Below are 16630 nucleotides of genomic sequence, written 5' to 3'. Positions count from 1 at the left end.
CGTGCATTTTGTCTCGGAATAAATGGACCATATTTTTCATACCTCATACTGTAGTTAATTTCAATGATCTTGTAATCCTTGTGTGTGCGTCCCATCAGAGCAGCTAGAGCCATACCATTCATAAGAGAACAATACAACACTTTTGATCAGTACACCAACTCCTCTGACTCCAATACCTCTCTCAAAAGCCCCAAACCAATCATATTCACTTTGACTAGCATCACCCTTAAGACAAATTCTAGTGTTGTTTGTTACCCTTCTTCAAACATGTTCAGGTGTGATAAATTTCTTCTCATTCACCTTCATCATGGTCCATCTAGTATAAGCCTTGTTCGGAGCTCAAGATAAATTGATGAGGTGAAGCCATGTTATGTTGTTGCTTGAATCACGAATCTATTAATATTATTGTATAGTTGTCAATGATAATAAGAGATTTTAATAGCATATTTAATAAGTAATGACTTAGAATAATTGACCCTTAGTATTTTAGTAGTAATTAACAATTGCAAGTGAATATAACCATTCTAAAGAGGTGTTCGCATATTCAAGCATATAGTAAAATCTCTAGACTATGGGGTTAGGTTCTTCCTCCTCCTCCTCCACTTGGGTGGATTGTCGAAATGCATCGCATGCTATCTCATCATGCCTAACAAAATTACTTTCTAAAGTGACACCTCCCACACTGTAAGAAAATCATTGAACACCGTTGGATTTACCAGTGAAATAACAAAAATAATCTGTCAAAAAAACCCGATGGTATAATCCTCACTGGTAACTAATTGTCGTTGAATTTTTCATTCCGACGGCAATTGCCAGCCAATTCTGTTATGGATCGTTGACCCAAAAACTATTAGGCTACTGGCAAAAATTTTTCGTCGGTAATTTTGGCTCCACATTTTGTTTCGCGCCTACTTACCGTTAGATTTTTCTTCCATGAATGCGACGGTAAATTCATTTTTTTTAATTTTTTGACACAATTAGTAGTCAAATTCTAAATAATAAAAATTAAATAATAATTTTATTAAATATCAAGTGTACGTACAGAATAAAAAGTCAAATAAATAAAATACAATTAAATAATCTAGAATAAAACCCTAATCACTACGGATCCTGGTAGTCGTCGTCGTCATCCCCCTGGTCCTGCTGAGGTGGCGGACTAGGCGGTGATGTCGGTGCCCTGCCAGTAGTGCCGCTACCACTAGTATGGATGTACTCGTGGTACACCACCATTTGTTGCTCCATCCGCTCTAGCTCCTGCCTAAGCTCCAGCCTGAGAAAATATGTGCCTGACATGCATGCGAGAATCTTGTTATACCTCTCCTCAGACTGCTGCAGCTACTGAGCTTGTTGTTGAAGGCTTTGGATGAGATTATGCACCTGCTCCCTCAAGTCGACGTTGTCATTGGCTTCAACAGGGCTAGTGGCAGAGGCGGATGAAGCTCTCAGTGATGAGCGGATAATTTATACGCTTTTTGGCATTGTTTTTAGTATGTTTTTAGTAGAATCTAGTTACTTTTTAGGATGTTTTCATTAGTTTTTATGTTAAATTAACATTTCTGGACTTTACTATGAGTTTGTGTGTTTTTCTGTGATTTCAAGTATTTTCTGGCTGAAATTGAGGGACTTGAGCAGAAATCATATTCAGAGATTGAAGAAGGACTGCTGATGCTGTTGGATTCTGACCTCCCTGCACTCAAATTGGATTTTCTGGAGCTACAGAACTCAAAATGGCGCGCTTCTAATTGCGTTAGAAAGTAGACATCCAGGGCTTTCCAGCAATATATAATAGTCTATACTTTGGCCAAGAATAGACGACGCAAACTGGCGTTTAACGCCAGCTCTCTGCCCAATTCTGGCGTCCAACACCAGAAAAGGATCCAAAACCAGAGTTGAACGCCCAAACTGGCACAAATGCTGGCGTTCAACTCCAAGAATGACCTCTCCACGTGTAGACTTCAAAGCTCAGCCCAAGCACACACCAAGTGGGCCCCGGAAGTGGATTTATGCATCAATTATTTACTTCTGTAAACCCTAGTGACTAGTTTATTATAAATAGAACTTTTTATCATTGTATTCACAGTCTTGGTTACTCCGGTTCCCCTCTGGGGCCGAGACCAATGAACTCCATTATCACTTATGTATTTTCAATGGTAGAGTTTCTGCACTCTATAGATTAAGGTGTGGAGCTTTGCTGTTCCTCAAAGATTAATGCAAAGTACTACTGTTTTCTATTCAATTCATCTTATTTTGCTTCTAAGATATTCATTCGCACTTCAACCTGAATGTGATGAACGTGACAATCATCATCATTCCCTATGAACGCGTACTTGACAACCACTTCCGTTCTACATTAGATTGAATGAGTATCTCTTAGATCTCTTAATCAGAATCTTCGTGGTATAAGCTAGATTGATGGCGGCATTCAAGAGAATCCGGAAAGTCTAAACCTTGTCCGTGGTATTCCGAGTAGGATTCAATGATTGAATGACTGTGACGAGCTTCAAACTCGCGATTGTTGGGCGTAGTGACAGACGCAAAAGGATAGTAAATCCTATTCCAGCATGATCGAGAACCGACAGATGAATAGCCGTGCCGTGACAGGGTGCGTTGACCATGTTCACTGAGAGGATAGGATGTAACCATTGACAAGGGTGATGTCTCCAGACGATTAGCCGTGTCGTGACAGGGTATTTGGATCATTTTCCCAAGAGAAGACCGAAAGTAGCCATTGACAATGGTGATGCATTACATAAAGCCAGCCATAGAAAGGAGTAAGACTGATTGGATGAAGATAGCAGGAAAGCAAAGGTTCAGAGGAACGAAAGCATCTCTATTCGCTTATCTGAAATTCTCACCAATGATTTACATAAGTATTTCTATCCCTATTTTATTAATTATTTTCGAAAATCCCATTACTATTTTATATTCGCCTGACTGAGATTTACAAGGTGACCATAGCTTGCTTCATACCAACAATCTCCGTGGGATTCGACCCTTACTCAAGTAAGGTATTACTTGGACGACCCAGTGCACTTGCTGGTTAGTTGTGCGAAGTTGTGAACCATGGTATTGGCATCATGTTTTGGCGCCATTACCAGGGAAAGAAAGAGCGATGAATTTTACATAATCAAAGTGTAATCACAATTTCTGCGCACCAAGTTTTTGGCGCCGTTGCCGGGGATTATTTGAGTTTGGACAACTGACGGTTCATCCTGTTGCTTAGATTAGGTAATTTTCTTCTTATTTTGTTTTCAAAATTTTTTCAAAAATCTTTCAAAATTTTCTCCTTTGTTTTCGAAAAAAAAATTAAAATAATAAAAAATGTTTTCAAAAATATATTTTTCTTCAGAATTTTTAAGAATGAATTCTAGTGTTTCATGAAGCATGTGAAGCCTGGCTGGCTGTAAAGCCATGTCTAAATTCATTTGGACTGAGGCTTCCAATTTGTTATCAAGAGCAAGCTAGTTGGTGCTAATCTACCTACTGCTGATTCATGATCTACCTGTTACATGCTAAAGCTTGGCTGGCTATTAAGCCATGCCTGACCCTTTGATTGGAGCTTTAGATTAAGAACATAAGATTCCTGGAATTCATATTAAAAATTTTTGAATCCTTATTTTTTCTTTTTCAAAATGATTTTCGAAAATTTTAAAATAAAAATACAAAAAAAAATTATAAAATCATAAAAATCAAAAATATTTTGTGTTTCTTGTTTGAGTCTTGGGTCATGTTATAAGTTTGGTATCAATTGCATACTCATCTTGCATTTTTCGAAAATTCATGCATTCATAGTGTTCTTCATGATCTTCAAGTTGTTCTTGGTAAGTCTTCTTGTTTGATCTTGATAATTTTTTGTTTTGTGTTGTATGGTGTTTTTCATATGCATTCTTGAATTCTTAGTGCCTAAGCATTAAAGAATTCTAAGTTTGGTGTCTTGCATGTCTTGGCATTAAAAATTTTTCAAAAATATGTTCTTGGTGTTCATCTTGACATTCTTGCATGCATTCATTGTTTTGATCCATAACTTCCATGCATTGCATCATTTTTCTTGTTTTTCTCTCTCATCATAAAAAATTCAAAAATAAAAAAAAAATATCTTTCCCTTTTTCTCTCATCAAATTCGAAAATTTGGATTGACTTTTTCAAAAAATTTTAAAATCAAGTTGTTTCTTATGAGTCAAATCAAATTTTCAATTTGAAAATCTTATCTTCTTCAAAATCTTTTTCAAAAATCAAATCTTTTTCAAATTTCTTAGTTATTTTCGAAAATTCCAAAAATATTTTTCAAAAATCTTTTTCTTATTTTTATATCAAATTTTCGAAAATAACATCACCAATTAATGTTTTGATTCAAAAATTTCAAGTTTGTTACTTGCTTGTTAAGAAAGATTCAAACTTTGAGTTCTAGAATCATATCTTGTGATTTCTTGTGAATCAAGTCATTAATTGTAATTTTAAAAATCAAATCTTTTTCAAAACTAATTTCTATCATATCTTTTCAAAAATATCTTCTTATCTTACCTTTTTCAAAAATTTGATTTCAAAATATCTTTTCTAACTTCCTAACTTCTTATCTTTTCAAAATTTGTTTCAACTAACTAACTAAATTTTTGTTTGTTTCTTATCTTTTTCAAAACTACCTAACTAGCTCTCTCTCTCTCTAATTTTCGAAAATATCTCCCTCTCTTTTTCAAAACTTCTTTTAATTAACTAATTATTTTAATTTTGGATTTTAATTTTCGAGAATTACTAACCTTTTTCAAAAACTATTTTCGAAAATCACTAACTCTTTTTCAAAAATTATTTTCGAAAATTCTCCCTCTCCCATCTTCTCCTATTTGTTTATTTATTTACTAACATCTCTTCCTCACTCACCAAAAATCCGAACCCTCTCTCTCTCTGAGTTCAGATTTTCTCTTCTTCTTTTCTTCTATTCACACAGGGACCTCTATACTGTGGTAAAAAGGATCCCTATTATTATTATTATTTTTCTGTCCCTCTTTTTCATATGAGCAGGAGCAAAGACAAGAATATTCTTGTTGAAGCAGATCCAGAACCTGAAAAGACTCTGAAAAAGAAACTGAGAGAAGCTAAATTACAACTATCCAGCAAGCACTTGTCAGAAATTTTCGAACAGGAAGAGGACATGGCAGCCGAAAATAATAATAATGCAAGGAGAATGCTTGGTGACTTTACTGCACCTAATTCCAATTTACATGGAAGAAGCATCTCCATTCCTGCCATTAGAGCAAACAATTTTGAGCTGAAACCTCAGCTAGTTTCTCTGATGCAGCAGAACTGCAAGTTTCATGGACTTCCATCTGAAGATCCTTTTCAGTTCTTAACTGAATTCTTATAGATATGTGATACTGTTAAGACTAATGGAGTAGATCCTGAAGTCTACAGGCTCATGCTTTTCCCATTTGCTGTAAGAGACAGAGCTAGAATATGGTTGGACTCTCAACCTAAAGATAGCCTGAACTCTTGGGATAAGCTGGTCACGGCTTTCTTAGCCAAGTTCTTTCCTCCTCAAAAGCTGAGCAGGCTTAGAGTGGATGTTCAAACCTTCAAACAATAAGATGGTGAATCCCTCTATGAAGCTTGGGAAAGATACAAGCAGCTGACCAAAAAGTGTCCTTCTGACATGCTTTCAGAATGGACCATCCTGGATATATTCTATGATGGTTTATCTGAGCTATCAAAGATGTCATTGGATACCTCTGCAGGTGGATCTATTCACCTAAAGAAAACACCTGCAGAAGCTCAAGAACTCATTGACATGGTTACTAATAACCAGTTCATGTACACTTCTGAGAGAAATCCTGTGAGTAATGGGACGCCTATGAAGAAGGGAGTTCTTGAAGTTGATACTCTGAATGCCATATTGGCTCAGAACAAAATATTGACTCAGCAAGTCAATATGATTTCTCAGAGTCTGAATGGAATGCAAGCTGCATCCAACAGTACTCAAGAGGCTTCTTATGCAGAAGAAGCTTATGATCCTGAAAACCCTGCAATAGCAGAGGTGAATTACTTAGGTGAACCTTATGGAAACACCTATAACCCATCATGGAGAAATCATCCAAATCTCTCATGGAAGGATCAAAGGCCTCAACAAGGCTTTAATAATGGTGAAAGAAACAGGTTTAACAATAATAAACCTTTTCCATCATCCACTCAGCAACAGACAGAGAACTCTGAATAAAATACTTCTAATTTAGCAAACTTAGTCTCTGATCTATCCAAGGCCACTGTAAGTTTCATGAATGAAACAAGGTCTTCCATTAGAAATTTGGAAGCACAAGTGGGCCAGCTGAGTAAAAGGATCACTGAAATCCCTCCTAGTACTCTCCCAAGCAATACAGAAGAGAATCCAAAAGGAGAGTGCAAGGCCATTGACATAAGCACCATGGCCGAACCTGTAAGGGAAGGAGAGGAGGACGTGAATCCCAAGGGGGAAGACCTCCTGGGACGTCCAGTGATCAATAAGGAGTTTCCCTCTGAGGAAGCAAAGGAATCTGAGGCTCATCTAGAGACCATAGAGATTCCATTGAACCTCCTTATGCCCTTCATGAGCTCTGATAAGTATTCCTCTTCTGAAGAGAATAAGAATGTCACTGAAGAGCAAGCTGCCAAGTTCCTTGGTGCAATCATGAAGCTAAATGCCAAATTATTTGGTATTGAGACTTGGGAAGATGAACCTCCCTTGTTCACCAATGAACTAAGTGATCTGGATCAACTGACATTGCCTCAGAAGAAACAGGATCCTGGAAAGTTCATAATACCTTGTACCATAGGCACCATGATCTTTAAGGCTCTGTGTGACCTTGATTCAGGGATAAACCTCATGCCCCTCTCTGTAATAGAGAAACTGGGAATCTATGGGGTGCAAGCTGCTAAAATCTCATTAAAGATGGCAGACAATTCAAGAAAACAGGCTTATGGACAAGTAGAGGACGTGTTAGTAAAGGTTGAAGGCCTTTACATCCCCACTGATTTCATAGTCCTGGATACTGGAAAGGAAGAGGATGAATCCATCATCCTAGGAAGACCTTTCCTGGCCATAGCAAGAGCTGTGATTGATGTGGACAGAGGAGAATTGATCCTTCAATTAAATAAGGACAACCTTGTGTTTAAAACTCAAGGATCTCTCTCTGCACCCATGGAGAGGAAGCATGAAAAGCTTCTCTCACTACAGAGTCAACCAGAGCCCCCACAATCAAACTCTAAGTTTGGTGTTGGGAGGCCACAACCAAACTCTAAGTTTGGTGTTGAACCCCCATATCCAAACTCTAAGTTTGGTGTTGAAGAGTCTCAACAATGCTCTGAACATTTGTGAGGCTCCATGAGAGCCCACTGTTAAGCTATTGACATTAAAGAAGCGCTTGTTGGGAGGTAACCCAATGTTTATTTATCTAATTTTGTTTTTATTTTTCATGTTTTCTTAGGTTCATGATCATGTGGAGTCACAAAATAAATGAAAAATTTAGAAACGGAATCAAAAACAGCAGAAGAAAAATCACACCCTGGAGGAAGCACCTGTCTGGCGTTCAACGCCAGAACAGAGCATGGTTCTGGCGCTGAACGCCCAAAATGGGCAGTGTCTGGGTGCTGAACGCCCAAAATGGGCATCATCTGGGCGCTGAACGCCAGAATGGCACCCTGGAGAAGAGCTGGCACTGAACGCCCAGAACAAGCATGGTTCTGGCGTTCAATGCCAGAAATGGCCAACAAACGGGCGTTGAACGCCCAAAATGGGCACCAACCTGGCGCTGAACGCCCAGAGTTGTGTGCTAGGGCATTTTACATGCCTAATGGGTGCATGGATGTAAATCCTTGACACCTCCGAATCTATGGACACCATAGGATCACCTCAAGATCTGTGGACACCACAGGATCATCTCAGGATCTGTGAATCCCACAGGATCCCCACCCACCTCACCCTCTCTTTCTCCATTCATGGTCATCCCTTCTGTTTTCCATTCACCACTCACATCCATACACACATCCTTCCATCTCCTCCATATCTTCGTCTTCTTCTTCTATTCTTTCTTCTTTTGCTCGAGGGCAAGCAACATTCTAAGTTTGGTGTGGTAAAAGCATAAGCTTTTTGTTTGTCCATAACCATTAATGACACCTAAGGCCAGAGAAACCTCAAAGAGGAAAGGGAAGGCAAGTGCTTTCACCTCTGAGCCATGGGAGATGGAAAGATTCATCTCTAAAGCCCATCACTAAGAAAAGGATGGAGCAAGCAATTAAGGGTGGAACATCAAGAGCACTCCATCATCCTTCATGAAATCAGAGAAGATCTAAAAGCAATGAAGGAGGAGCAACAAAGGCAAGGAAGAGACATAGAAGAGCTCAAGGACATCATTGGTTCCTCAAGAAGGAAACGCCACCATCACTAAGGTGGATTCATTCCTTGTTCTTATTTCTTCTGTTTTTCGTTCTCTATGTTATGTGCTTATCTATGTTTGTGTCTTCATTACATGATCATTAGTAGTTAGTAACTTTGTCTTAAAGTTATGAATGTCCTATGAATCCATCACCTCTCTTAAATAAAAAATGTTTTAATTCAAAAGAACAAGAAGTACATGAGTTTCGAATTTATCCTTGAACTTAGCTTAATTATATTGATGTGGTGACAATGCTTCTTATTTTCTGAATGTATGCTTGAACAGTGCATATGTCTTTTGAAGTTGTTGTTTAAGAATGTTAAATATGTTGGCTCTTGAAAGAATGATGACTAGGAGACATGTTATTTGATAATCTGAAAAATCATAAAAATGATTCTTGAAGCAAGAAAAGTAGCAAAGAACAAAGCTTGCAGAAAAAAAAAATAGGCGAAAAAAAATATAGAAAGAAAAAGAAAAAGCAAGCAGAAAAAGCCAAAAGCTCTTAAAACCAAGAGGCAAGAGCAAAAAGCCAATAACCCTTAAAACCAAAAGGCAAGGGCAAATAAAAAGAATCCCAAGGCTTTGAGCATCAGTGGATAGGAGGGCCTAAAGAAATAAAATCCTGGCCTAAGCGGCTAAACCAAGCTGTCCCTAACCATGTGCTTGTGGCGTGTAGGTGTCAAGTGAAAACTTGAGACTGAGCGGTTAAAGTCAAGGTCCAAAGCAAAAAAAAAAAAAGAGTGTGCTTAAGAACCCTGGACACCTCTAATTGGAGACTTTAGCAAAGCTGAGTCACAATCTGAAAAGGTTCACCCAATTATGTGTCTGTGGCATTTATGTATCTGGTGGTAATACTGGAAAACAAAGTGCGTAGGACCACGGCCAAGACTCATAAAATAGCTGTGTTCAAGAATCATCATACTGAACTAGGAGAATCAATAACACTATCTGAACTCTGAGTTCCTATAGATGCCAATCATTCTGAACCTCAATGGATAAAGTGAGATGCCAAAACTATTCAAGAGGCAAAAAACTACAAGTCCCGCTCATCTGATTGAAGCTATGTTTCACTGATAGTTTGGAATTTATAGTATATTCTCTTCTTTTTATCCTATTTGATTTTCAGTTGCTTAGGAACAAGCAACAATTTAAGTTTGGTGTTGTGATGAGCAGATAATTTATACGCTTTTTGGCATTGTTTTTAGTATGTTTTTAGTAGAATCTAGTTACTTTTTAGGATGTTTTCATTAGTTTTTATGTTAAATTCACATTTCTGGACTTTACTATGAGTTTGTGTGTTTTTCTGTGATTTCAGGTATTTTCTGGCTGAAATTGAGGGACTTGAGCAGAAATCAGATTCAGAGGTTGAAGAAGGACTGCTGATGCTGTTGGATTCTGACCTCCCTGCACTCAAATTGGCTTTTCTGGAGCTACAAAACTCAAAATGGCGCGCTTCTAATTGCGTTGGAAAGTAGACATCCAGAGCTTTCCAGCAATATATAATAGTCTATACTTTGGCTAAGAATAGACGACGCAAACTGGCATTCAACGCCAGCTCTCTGCCCAATTCTGGTGTCCAGCGCCAGAAAAGGATCCAAAACCAGAGTTGAACGCCCAAACTGGCACAAATGCTGGCGTTCAACTCCAAGAATGACCTCTCCACGTGTATACTTCAAAGCTCAGCCCAAGCACACACCAAGTGGGCCCCAGAAGTGGATTTATGCATCAATTACTTACTTCTGTAAACCCTAGTGACTAGTTTATTATAAATAGAACTTTTTATCATTGTATTCACAGTCTTGGTTACTCCGGTTCCCCTCTCGGGCCGAGACAAATGAACTCCATTATCACTTATGTATTTTCAACGGTAGAGTTTCTGCACTCCATAGATTAAGGTGTGGAGCTCTGCTGTTCCTCAAAGATTAATGCAAAGTACTACTATTTTCTATTCAATTCATCTTATTTCGCTTCTAAGATATTCATTCGCACTTCAACCTGAATGTGATGAACGTGACAATCATCATCATTCCCTATGAACGCGTGCCTGACAACCACTTCCGTTCTACATTAGATTGAATGAGTATCTCTTAGATCTCTTAATCAGAATCTTCGTGGTATAAGCTAGATTGATGGCGGCATTCATGAGAATCCGGAAAGTCTAAACCTTGTCCGTGGTATTTCGAGTAGGATTCAATGATTGAATGACTGTGACGAGCTTCAAACTCGCGATTGCTGGGCGTAGTGACAGACGCAAAAGGATAGTAAATCCTATTCCAGCATGATCGAGAACCGACAGATGAATAGCCGTGCCGTGACAGGGTGCGTTGACCATGTTCACTAAGAGGATAGGATGTAACCATTGACAAGGGTGATGCCTCCAGACGATTAGCCGTGCGATGACAGGGCATTTGGATCATTTTCCCGAGAGAAGACCGAAAGTAGCCATTGACAATGGTGATGCATTACATAAAGCCAGCCATAGAAAGGAGTAAGACTGATTGGATGAAGATAGCAGGAAAGCAAAGGTTCAGAGGAACGAAAGCATCTCTATTCGCTTATCTGAAATTCTCACCAATGATTTACATAAGTATTTCTATCCCTATTTTATTAATTATTTTTGAAAACCCCATTACTATTTTATATCCGCCTGACTGAGATTTACAAGGTGACCATAGCTTGCTTCATACCAACAATCTCTGTGGGATTCGACCCTTACTTACGTAAGGTATTACTTGGATGACCCAGTGCACTTGCTGGTTAGTTGTGCGAAGTTGTGAACTATGGTATTGGCATCATGTTTTGGCGCCATTACCAGGGAAAGAAAGAGCGATGAATTTTACATAATCAAAGTGTAATCACAATTTCTGCGCACCAAGGTGCAGAGGTTGTTGGTGAAGAACGATCCCAACCCGTATACGTGATTCTTGTACAGCTCAGATTTGCTCTCACGCTAAACTGTATCAGGATCGACAATTGAATTAGCGGAGTTGTTGCCACCCTGTCTAGTAGGTTGAGATTGTTAGGTTGTGACCTCCAATATTTGCGTGTAGGACTCCTGTGTAACCCATATTATGATTAGAATGACAGTTAATTGAAAACTTTATATGACATGATGTTTACCCACATAATGATTCGTAGATCGCTAATTAGTAAATAAATCTCTCCTTGTTATCATTCAAGGTATGAGTATACTTGAAGGTCTCTGCCATCAACACATTATAATCCAACGACTTAGACTACACATATTGAAACATTATGTTAAATCAAGTAATAATGACATTAAATGTCAAAGACAAAACAAACTTAATAACAAAATGAAACAAGTTACATACCAGCTTGACCTTTGTCTTCATGAAAGTCACTAACCTTCCAATATACTTCGATGACCAAATCGATGTCTTGTTAGTTCTATTTGTGAGACGACGATGGTTGAACCCCTCGTCAGTCTCCCAATGGACGTACAGTGCCTTCTTAATGTCCGGGCAGAGCCAACTAGTGAGGTGGTCATGCCTCTCACGTATGTCATGCATCATTTGCTGAAGCTGCCTAGCCATCTGATGTCAAAGATCTTCCTGATCATGGCATTACAAGTCTTCTTCCATATAAATTTTTCCTGTACAAAGAAACATTTAGCACTAGTTAATTGAAATTAAATACATAATTAAACAAAATAGAAGATATAAACTAGCTAAGGTTTGAATATGTTGAGTTTTTATCGCCTACTTCTGAAATTATCGCTCTCTGGTCTCAGCAAGGATATTCTTGTAGCTCGGGAATTGGTGGTCGGACATCAGCTTAATGACATTGGTACACTCCTTTGTACATGCATTGTTATTTGGCGCAAACCTATCAATGAAAAATTTAAGATTAGCAAACACATATGTTGAATAAGAATATCAAAATAGATTGCATTTAAAAGACATTAAAATAGTACTTATGCTATCAAACCATCAGGCCAAATCGTCATCTAATTTGCACGATGGACAGTGGTAGGGGGCATTTGGCTGGGATCCGCAAGAGGATTCTGGCACTGTGGTGTCTATCATTGGAAGTGGAATCATCGTCGAAGTAGTGGGCTACTGAACAGGTGGAGGTGGTGGAGGAGTCCACTCTGATGGAGCAGCCGGATGACTTCTTCATAACGGGGGTGGCGCAACAGAAGGACCACGTAGTTGAGGTTAGGAACCATGATGAATGGCTGATCCTGTGCACCCATTGCTAGTGACGTCCCAGAAATTGTCACAATAGAGGGCGATGAATGAGATATCCCAGGGGTACCAATAGACACCCTTCCTCTACCCCGACCACGAAGTCGATTCGTGACACCTCTGCTTGTCGTCATGTCTACAAAGAGCATACCAATTAACACTAATCACAAAAACAAAACCATAAATACAAGAATCTGCATGCAGAAAGCATTTTTCTTAAATACTAAGCCTGTAGACATGAAGAGTTTTGTAAATCTAAAGCGCCTCTAACAAAGTTAATCGGAATTAGTTCAGATTCAAAAATTACTTAAGATACAAGAAGTCAAGTAGGAAGAGCTACGTTGTGGAGCATATCAAAATTAAATTCAAATTTGATTCTAATTAGACTTCTTATCTTTAGTAGTTTAAATCAAATTTGAACTAATCTATGAACTTCAAATCCAATTAAAAGACTTTTGTTTTTAATTTCATCATTCATTTATATTTAGATTTTTTAGAAATTTTGGCAGAGTTTCATCTATAATTAGAAGCCTCCTCTAAATTTAATTTTCATTTTTTTACAAAGTAAACAAGAGTTTTAATGAAAATTTGGCAGAATTTTTCTTATTTTAGAGACCTCAACAAAAAATATTTATCAAATTTTTACATAGAAAATAGTTGCAAGCATTAATTAAAACAAACACGCATTTAAGCAAACATCAATTCCTAGTCATTCTAATGTGCAACCCATTATTACTCCGCAATTTTCTATCAAATAAGGATTTTGAAAAGGCGTCACTAGGAAACCTGCTCCCACTTTTGTCCTAAAACTCTATCTCATGAAAAGTAAGTCTGGCATAAAACTTAAACAGTTCATTATATTCAGAGATATAAAACCAACCTGGAATATGACTGCACAAACTACGAAATAGGAAAACTCCAATTGATCTTAGATAAAATAACACTGTCCTAATAAAAAGACAACTTATTAAATTCACAAGGTAAAACTAATTTAAAATCTAATTTGGAAGGAATAAATAAAACTCAACATTGCAATTAATGAAAAACTAATTCTAATTTCACCAAATTAACAACAGACATAACAAAAATAAATGATATAAATTCAATGAAATTGAAAGAAACTCATTCACTAAACTCAAATAAAATTTTTCAACAGTTCAAACACTCTTAATTTCACTATCTAACCAAATCTAACATTATTTAATTTTTAATTACACTAAGTTAATATAACAAACCTAATCACACACTTCATTAAAACAAGTTTAATAAATAATTTAATAAAATACATAACAAAATTCTAAACAGACAAAAAAAATCTGAAAAAAAATACAAAAACTATAGAAAAATTACCTCTGATAGTGGCTGCAGGACGGTGAAAGCTTGGTGGTGACATGAGGCGGTAGTCACGGCGACAAGATGACGACCTCCAATGGTAACAGACACCAACAACAGCGACAACGACGATAGCTCCAGTGGTGGCGACGACAGTAGCTTCAATGGAGTAGCAGCAGGGAGATGAGAGAGAGAGAGAGAGGCGAGAGAGAGAATAAGAGAAGAGAGAGAGAAAGAGAAAGAGTTTTCAAAAGTAAAGGGAAAGGGTTTCGCATTTGAATTTTACCCCAAATTCGCTGTCGAATTTACCTGCAAAAAAATCCCATGGTAAGGTGTTCTTCGTTGCGTAAACGCCACGTTTCACTAACCCTGTTACCGTCGTTATTTTCTGACGAAAAATCTGACGATAAAATTGGCGGTAATAAAATGAATTTTTGCACTTGTATTTACTGTCAAATTTAGTTACAGAATTTTAAGTTTGACGGTAACTTATTCGAGGGAAGAATTTTTACTCGTAATCATAAAAAAATCCACCACTAAATTTACCAATAACATTCGTCGCTAAATCCAACGGTAAATTCGACAGTATTTAACGTTACTTTTTGTAATGCCAACTATGTCATCATTATACGAATATCATGAGTTACTTTCATCAACTTCCAAAGTTCTTTCACCATTTTGAGCTTAAATCCATTTCCTAAACATTACAAAAGCGATACTTTATCCAATAATTTATTTGAGTAGTAAAGTACAAAATTGATCACGAAAGAATACGACGCTAATAAATCTAACCATACAAAAATTAAAATTAACTTGTACTCATAAAAATGGAATTTGCTTAAAAAATTATTCGAATTCTAAAAACCATCTAAAATTTTCAAATTACCTCTTGTAACTTAAACTATTTATCTCAAACTCTTCATCATTACCACTATAACCAACCTGCAGCCACCACCATGTAAAGGCCACAAAAAGCTTCACAACTTTAACACTCTTCATCTTCATTGCTTTTGCATGTCTCAAAAAATTCAAAATAAATGGCTTGTATATAGAAATTATACAACAGTAAAATTTCTCAATGTACTAAATTTGGTTTCGCTATTAATATCCATTTTATCAAGCCAGATTTGGTTCCATCATTAATACCCATTTTATCAAGCCTCAAAGCATGCTTGAAAATTTAATAACTTTGTCATCGATGATGATCAAATCAATATCAATGTAATGTTTATTTGACTTAAGATAGCGAGAGGGATGTAGTTAGAAAGAGAGTCAAGACCATATAGTGATCTATCAATGAAGAGATTTTCAGTTGCCTTGTTCGAAAAAGAAGGTAAACAAAATGCAAACTTAGAAACAATATTGTAAGTTAAAGAGATCTAAATGGATAAAGAAAGTTGTGTGTTTCTTCCAAGGCTTAACGCTCTTATGATGATTCCCTTGACAAATCCAAAAAGTGGTGGAGTTTGAAACAATTTAGTGTTGGCATAGAGAGATTAGAGGTGGAGTGGATTTGGAGTGGTGGTAAAGTGTTAGAAATCGAGAGCGGAGTAACGTTAGACTTTTAGGGATGGTTAGATTAGGTTATGTTAAAAAGGATAATTTTAAAATTTTGAATAATTTTTTAAGATTTGAATAGTTTTGTTAAATAGAGTTCATATTTATGAGCATAAGTTAATTTTAATTCTTTTATGGTCAAATTTGTTATCGTCATTTCTCATTAGTAGTTTTCGATTAGCAGTGCTACATAACCAGCAAATATTATTATTTTCGACTAGCATTTGGCCAGCAATAATTTATACCCATATTTATAGACATTTTGCACACACAAAAACATAATTTTGTTATATCAAAAATAATATTTTTGACAAAGATGTTATTGAACTCTTTGACAAGCAAATGTTCGACAAGTTTAGACTTTGATCATTGCCAAGTGCCAAAAAATATTTCGATCAACCTCCAAATACATGTTAAAATTAGCTTTGGATATGAGCTAATTAGGTACTCCGTTAGGTACTCTCTATTAGTCGATTGGCTCAAGTGTGTAAGTCGAAAAGACAAACTCGACGGAGGTCAGTTGTGTCGAAGAAGAGGTCAGCAGGTCTTCTTAAGACAGCGAGATCAAGGCTCGATAAGTACTTTGCGAAGAGCATAGTGCTCATCGAAAGGGATTCATCGCAGAGAGAAGTAAGGTTGATCGACAAGTCTTATCGAAGCAGAGCGATAAGTGAAGATAATTGATGGTAGTTACCCACGTTGTACAAGTGAGCGGGAATGGTTATTCAAGGATTGATGCACGTGGAAGTTATATTTTAATTTGATTGGTAGAAGACTTTTATAAATAGGTGAAAGATCAAAAGAATAAGGGTTGGAATCTTTCAGAGAAAACACTCACACTCACTCACATCTCCAGCGACTTTCTGAGTCAGTCAAGAGTCTTTTTCTTTGAAGAGTTCCTTCCATGTCTTTACTTTTCATTTAAATTTCCTATAACTTTCTTTCCATGCAATTTATCTTCTTTGTCATGTCATTTTGTTTCCTTTAAATTCAGTAACTTTTACGCTTCCCGTCTTTACCCTTTAATTTGCCCTTTACTTTTTCAAACACTTTTCCTTTCTATAATTTGATTTTCCTTTTATTCAAGTCATTTAAGTTTTATTGTTCATTTCGAATTTCTACAAAGCTTAGTTCTTT

Source organism: Arachis ipaensis, chromosome B4 (assembly GCF_059453495.1).
Source record: "Arachis ipaensis isolate K30076 ecotype BB chromosome B4, ASM5945349v1, whole genome shotgun sequence".
NCBI lineage: Eukaryota > Viridiplantae > Streptophyta > Magnoliopsida > Fabales > Fabaceae > Arachis > Arachis ipaensis.
This window is presented reverse-complemented; position numbering follows the sequence as displayed.